Raw genomic sequence first — 7431 nt, 5'->3', positions numbered from 1 at the left:
CCTCGGTCTCTCTCCTCTCTCTCTCTCTCTCTCTCCCTCTCTCTCTCTCTCTCTGTCTCTCTCTCTCTCTCTCTCTGTCTCAATCACCCTCTCTCAATTCAATTCAATTCAAGGGGCTTTATTGGCATGGGAAACATGTGTTAACATTGCCAAAGCAAGTGAGGTAGATAATAAACCAAATTGAAATAAACAACAAAAATTAACAGCAAACATTACACATACAGAAGTTTCAAAACATAAAGACATTACAAATGTCATATTATGTATATATACAGTGTTGTAACAATGTACAAATGGTTAAAGTACAAAAGGGAAAATAAATAAGCATAAATATGGGTTGTATTTACAATGGTGTTTATTCTTCACTGGTTGCCCTTTTCTTGTGGCAACAGGTCACAAATCTTCCTGCTGTGATGGAACACTGTGGTATTTCACCCAATAGATATGGGAGTTTATCAAAATTGGGTTTGTTTTCGAATTCTTTGTTGATCTGTGTCATCTGAGGGAAATATGTGTCTCTAATATACATTGGGCAGGAGGTTAGGAAGTGCAGCTCAGTTTCCACCTCATTTTGTGGGCAGTGTGCACATAGCCTGTCTTCTCTTGAGAGCCATGTCTGCCTACGGCGGAGATTAACCTGACCCAAACTTAATAGCAAGGCTATGCTCACTGAGTCTGTACATAGTCAAAGCTTTCCTTAAGTTTGGGTCAGTCACAGTGGTCAGGTATTCTGCCATTGTGTACTCTCTGTTTAGGGCCAAATAGCATTCTAGTTTGCTCTGTTTTTTTGTTAATTCTTTCCAATGTGTCAAGTAATTACCTTTTTGTTTTCTCATAATTTGATTGGGGTCGAATTGTGTTGCTGTCCTGGGGCTCTGTGGGGTCTGTTTGTGTTTGTGAACAGAGCCCCAGGACCAGCTTGTTTAGGGGGACTGTTCTCCAGGTTCATCTCTCTGTAGGTGATTGCTTTGTTATGGAAGGTTTGGGAATCGCTTCCTTTTAGGTGGTTGTAGAATTTAACGGCTCTTTTCTGGATGTTGATAATTAGCGGGGTATCGGCCTAATTCTGCTCTGCATGCATTATTTGGTGTTCTACGTTGTACGCCGAGGATATTTTTGCAGAATTCTTCATGCAGAGTCTCAATTTGGTGTTTGTCCCATTTTGTGAAATCTTGGTTGGTGAGCGGACCCCAGACCTCACAACCATAAAGGGCAATGGGTTTTATGACTGATTCAAGTATTTTTAGCCAGATCCTAATTGGTATGTCTCTGTCTCTCTCTCTCTCCCTATCTGTGTCTCTGTCTCTGTCTCTCTCTCTACTCTCTATCATCTCTATCTCTCTCTCTCTCTCTCACTGTCTCTCTATCTCTCTCTCTCTCTGTATCTATCTCTCTGTCTCTCTCTCTCTCTGTCTCTCTGTCTCTATATCTCTCTATCTCTGTCTCTCTATCTCTGTCTCTATCTCTCTCTCTCTGTCTCTCTCTCAGGAATCAGAATGTTGTATTACACTGCCATTGCAATATGACCTGATCTGGTTACTAACACAGCTTTTCTAGGCCTGTTTAAAATCCTGCGTGTCCTGTGTGTATCCTGATTCACTCCCAGGGTTAGTTCTGCTTGGCCAGCGGAGAGATGCTGAGCTCTTGGTCACTGGGTTTAGTTCTGCTTGGCCATTAGATACAGACAGGGATGGAGCACATGTATCTGGAATACAATGCAATAATGAATTGAGGCAGATAGAGAACTCCATTTCTCTAGTTCCTCTAATTGCTTTTCACTGTGTCGACTACGGCTCCAAATAAGTTTGTGTGTGTGTGTGTGCGTGCGTGCGTGGTCTGCATTGAAATGTTTCTTTTTTGCGTGTGTGTGTCTGATTTGTATCCCCTGTGCTGTTTATTTGTAAAGCTGGTCATTGCTCTTGTGCTATGTGGTACAGATAGGACACAGGGAGCCGCTACTGTCCTCAACTGAGATGGAACAGGGAGATATACACCACTCCTCCAACAACACCATTCCTTTGGACAAGGCAGGGGGCGTGATCCCAGAAACCAAGCTTCCTAATAGGTTGACTCAGTGATTGATGGCCAGTGTTTTATCCCCGGCAGAGCTCAATAAGTATGAGGCCGATAGGAAATAGATACACTGCATCTCTTTTTATCACCTCGCCCACATCACGCAGTGGGTTTGAATGTGTGTGTTCACAGTGCTTGTGTGTGTGATGGTGCGTTTGTAGTACGGTATGTTCAGCACAGTGTGTTCTGCATGTCAGAGGGCTTGTGTGTTTTATTTATTTATTTCTACAGTGTGTGTGTGTTTGTGTGTGTGTGGTGTGTGTGTGTGTGTGTGGTGTGTGTGTGTGTGTGTGTGGTGGTGTGTGTGGGTGTGGTGGTGTGTGTGTGTGTGTGTGTGTGTGTGTGTTAGCATGTCAGTATGACCTCCATGTAATGGTTGAGGCCATTAAAGCTTTGTGGAGGTTATAGATACAGAGCACCTGGCTAATGGATGTAAAGGAGGGATATAGAGAGAGAAAGAGTGAGAAAGAGAGAGTGAGAGCAAGAGAGAGAGATTTGAGAGAGCAAAGGGAAGCAAGCAAATTGTTACATTTAACATAGAATATCACTTTTTCTCTCCCTGTCCCTCTCCTTCCCTCTCGTTCTCTCTCTGTGTTTCCCTTCTCACTCTCCCTTTTCTCTCCCTGTCCCTCTCCTTCCCTCTCGTTCTCTCTCTGTGTTTCCCTTCTCACTCTCCTTTTCTCTCCCTGTCCCTCTCCTTCCCTCTCGTTCTCTCTGTGTTTCCCTTCTCACTCTCCTTTTTCTCCCTGTCCCTCTCCTTCCCTCTCGTTCTCTCTCTGTGTTTCCCTTCTCACTCTCCTTTTCTCTCCCTGTCCCTCTCCTTCCCTCTCGTTCTCTCTCTGTGTTTCCCTTCTCACTCTCCTTTTTCTCTCCCTGTCCCTCTCCTTCCCTCTCGTTCTCTCTCTGTGTTTCCCTTCTCACTCTCCTTTTCTCTCCCTGTCCCTCTCCTTCCCTCTCGTTCTCTCTCTGTGTTTCCCTTCTCACTCTCCTTTTCTCTCCCTGTCCCTCTCCTTCCCTCTCGTTCTCTCTCTGTGTTTCCCTTCTCACTCTCCCTTTTCTCTCCCTGTCCCTCTCCTTCCCTCTCGTTCTCTCTGTGTTTCCCTTCTCACTCTCCCTTTTCTCTCCCTGTCCCTCTCCTTCCCTCTCGTTCTCTCTCTGTGTTTCCCTTCTCACTCTCCTTTTCTCTCCCTGTCCCTCTCCTTCCCTCTCGTTCTCTCTCTGTGTTTCCCTTCTCACTCTCCTTTTTCTCTCCCTGTCCCTCTCCTTCCCTCTCGTTCTCTCTGTGTTTCCCTTCTCACTCTCCTTTTCTCTCCCTGTCCCTCTCCTTCCTCTCGTTCTCTCTCTGTGTTTCCCTTCTCACTCTCCTTTTTCTCTCCCTGTCCCTCTCCTTCCCTCTCGTTCTCTCTCTGTGTTTCCCTTCTCACTCTCCCTTTTCTCTCCCTGTCCCTCTCCTTCCCTCTCGTTCTCTCTCTGTGTTTCCCTTCTCACTCTCCCTTTTCTCTCCCTGTCCCTCCTCTTCCCTCTCGTTCTCTCTCTGTGTTTCCCTTCTCACTCCCTTTTCTCTCCTGTCCCTCTCCTTCCCTCTCGTTCTCTCTCTGTGTTTCCCTTCTCACTCTCCCTTTTCTCTCCCTGTCCCTCTCCTTCCCTCTCGTTCTCTCTGTGTTTCCCTTCTCACTCTCCTTTTCTCTCCCTGTCCCTCTCCTTCCCTCTCGTTCTCTCTGTGTCACTCTCCTTTTCTCTCCCTGTCCCTCTCCTTCCCTCTCGTTCTCTCTGTGTTTCCCTTCTCACTCTCCTTTTCTCAGTGTGCATAAACCTCTCGTCCTCTGTGTATATAGACAGCTTGGAAGAATATCTCCACTTCCTTGTTTATTTGACGTTAGAGCACCTCAGTTCTGACAGAAAACATGCTGGGCTCATAAGAGGTACAATACGCCTGCTGGAATTACACTTCAATCAAATGTACTGGCAAAACACACACACACACAATAACACATACGCATGCATGCACACACACACACACAAACACATACACACATTTACAACTGCTTGAGGTCCCTTTCCCCATGTTCACAGTAATGGAGTGTCAGTGACTCGTCAAAAACAACGGGGAAGTAATTTTGTGTGACACACAGGTCTGATAGTGGGTAGTGTTCCCTATCCTAACCTTAACCATTAGGGGGTGTGACAAAATACATTATCCTGGATGAGTTGTTTGGCGTCAGTAAACTCTGAAACACAAAAGCCCTGTTGAAACACAAAAGCCCTGTTGTAGAAGTGTAAGCCAAGTCTTTACAACACGGGACCGCATCTCCATTCCTGCTGGTTTTCTTTTCTATCTTGTAGTTAAATGACTGATTTAATGTTGCTGATTAGCTCACCACTCACCTGGTGTCAAAGGTCCCTGGTGTGAATCAATCCCTGATTAGAGGGGAAGGGTGGACAATAGCAGTGGTGAGGACCATAGTGGAATCTTCCGGTCTAGAGCAACATCAGGGTTTCACCAGTGTTCCCAGGGTTGTTTTACGGCTTCTTTTAGTTTGGTGTAAAAACAAAACACATGCTATCATTGATTGGCCAGATATTTCAACCACATGGTTACCCAGGTGTTAATCAGTCTCTGATTGAAACACAAGGCTAAGAACTAGCAGATACAGCGCCGTAGTGTACCAGATACTGTATGTTCACTCCTGCTTTACACCAACCCAGTAAAGACTAGGAATCTATGCTCGGTCAGGCCTGCGTCATAAGCTAGGGACGTTTCTCTATTAAACCTACCACAATATACCATAGAACCATTTCATCTCATTAAAATACTATACCATTAGGCAACTTGCCCTATTAAATGCATACTGCAGGGCTAGAGTAAGATTGTCTCATATCAGCTGTATGGTGTCGGGTCCTTTCCATTGTTAAAACCGATCCATCTTCTCCTCGAGTGGGCGTGAGATGATCTACCTTTTATCACTTCCTGATAAAACCGCCACATCCCGGAGGGCAAGCGTAAAAGGCCAAACTTCATTTGGCGGACTAATGTTGTAGTTTATTTAATAAGCTAGGAGGATGAAGGAGGTCATTAAGTTTAACTGGTCTTAAACACAGCGCAATACAGACTTCCCTCCGCTGTAACCCTAGACTGATCTGGAGAGAGAGAGTGTGTGTGTGTGTGTGGTGTGTGTGTGTGTGTGTGGTGTGTGTGTGTGTGTGTGTGTGTGTGTGTGTGTGTGGTGTGTGTGTGTGTGTGTGCCTGTGTCTGTGTCTGTGTCTGTGTCTGTGTCTGTGTGTGTACTGTACATAAAAAACATAGGTTCATTAGGAAGGGTGATGGTTCTATGTGGAACTATAATGACTCAAATCACCCTTTGAGCTCTTCAATGGTTCTTTACAGTTCACAAAATGGTTCTTTATAGTTCACAAAATGGTTCTTTACAGTTCACAAAATGGTTCTTTACAGTTCACAAGATGGTTCTTTACAGTTCACAAGATGGTTCTTTACAGTTCACAAGATGGTTCTTTACAGTTCACAAGATGGTTCTATACAGTTCACAAGATGGTTCTTTACAGTTCACAAGATGGTTCTTTACAGTTCACAAGATGGTTCTTTACAGTTCACAAAATGGTTCTTTACAGTTCACAAAATGGTTCTTTACAGTTCACAAAATGGTTCTTTACAGTTCACAAAATGGTTCTTTACAGTTCACAAAATGGTTCTTTGTTCTTTTAGTGATAATGCAAATGTAGGGGAAGCGGCTCATTTGAATATTTTGGGGCATGGTTTGGTCACAGCTCTTTTTGTTAGTGAGAGTGTCATTCCAGTTCATCGAATGTGTCGTGTTATGCTATCACGTGTTATATGACTATGGCTAGTGACGGTGTCTTGTGAAAGAGACTCCTTTATGGCCTTGTGTCTATTGAGAGTGGTTGACTAAATCAATCAGTGGTTCTCAATTCCCTCCTCAGGGACCCCCAGCTGTTCCAGAGGTATCTCACTTGATTCAACTTGAGTAAGTTAATACAGTAATAACACCTATGGAATATAATATGGCTGGCCAGAATAAAAACCCTGTACGGTTCCTCAAAATGATTTACAAAGAACCTTTCAGATTTAGAAAGGTTCTTTATTGATCCTTTAAAAAGGGTCCTACTTAGCCCCATAAAGGGTCGTAACCATATAGGTTATTACGATTCAGGTAAGCAAGATGCAGACAACGTCAAATTAACAACAGTTTATTAATCGAACCTGGGCAGGCAAAAGGCAGGTCAAGGGCAGGCAGAGGTCAGTAATCCAGATAGGTGGGGCTAAGGTACAGGACGGCAGGCAGGCTCAGGGTCAGGGCAGGCAGAGGTCAGTAATCCAGATAGGTGGGGCTAAGGTACAGGACGGTAGGCAGGCTCAGGGTCAGGGCAGGCAGGGTCAGTAATCCAGATAGGTGGGGCTAAGGTACAGGACGGCAGGCAGGCTCAGGGTCAGGGCAGGCAGAATGGTCAACATCGGGAAAACTAGGAACTAGGAACAATCAAGAGACAGGAGCAGAGGGAAAAAAGCTGGTAAGCTTGACAAAACAAAATGATCTGGCAACAGACAAACCGAAACACAGGTATAAATACACAGGGGATAATGGGGAAGATGGGCGATACCTGGAGGGGGGTGGAGACAATCACAAAGACAGGTGAAACAGATCAGGGTGTGACAGAGGAACCCTTTTTTGGTGCTATATAGAACCTTTTTTAATGGTTCTTTATTGAACCATAGGAACAGGTTCTTTATAGTTCTATACTGTTCTATACTGTTCTATACTGGTTCATTTAGAACTTTATGAGCATGATTATTTATAGAACCTTCAAAAAAGAGTTCTATATAGCCCCAAAAGGGTTCCGCTATGGTTACAACACAAAGCCAAATAACCCCTATCTGGTACTATTAAGAACCATTATTTTCTGTGTATGTGTGGTTAGCTCTTTGCTGTGACCCTGCCTTATTCTGTACCAGGCACCATGATATGGAGGGTAACACTCAGACACACATAAGGCTTTATCCAGGATAATAAAGTGTTAAAGACACTGGGATACTGGGTCCACCTCAGCCTAATGTACTTCCTGCTCTGTGCCAGGGACTATGTAAACATCCTTATCTCCCAGGGTGGGTTTTAGAGGCCCAAGGAAGATATACTGTATAACATGTATATTTATATTCTTCTCACCTCCATAGCCTGCCACAACTAATGTAAAGAGCGTGCCTTCTCCTGTTCTACTTTAATAGACCTGTGTGTATGTCTGTATATGTGAGTGCACACATGTGCGTGTAGTGTGTGCGTGTGCGTGTAGTGCGTGCAAGTGCATGCGTGTTGGGTGATACTCTGG

This window comes from Salmo trutta, unplaced genomic scaffold, assembly GCF_901001165.1.
Source record: "Salmo trutta unplaced genomic scaffold, fSalTru1.1, whole genome shotgun sequence".
In the NCBI taxonomy this organism is placed as follows: domain Eukaryota; kingdom Metazoa; phylum Chordata; class Actinopteri; order Salmoniformes; family Salmonidae; genus Salmo; species Salmo trutta.
Note: the sequence above shows the minus strand (reverse complement) of the source record.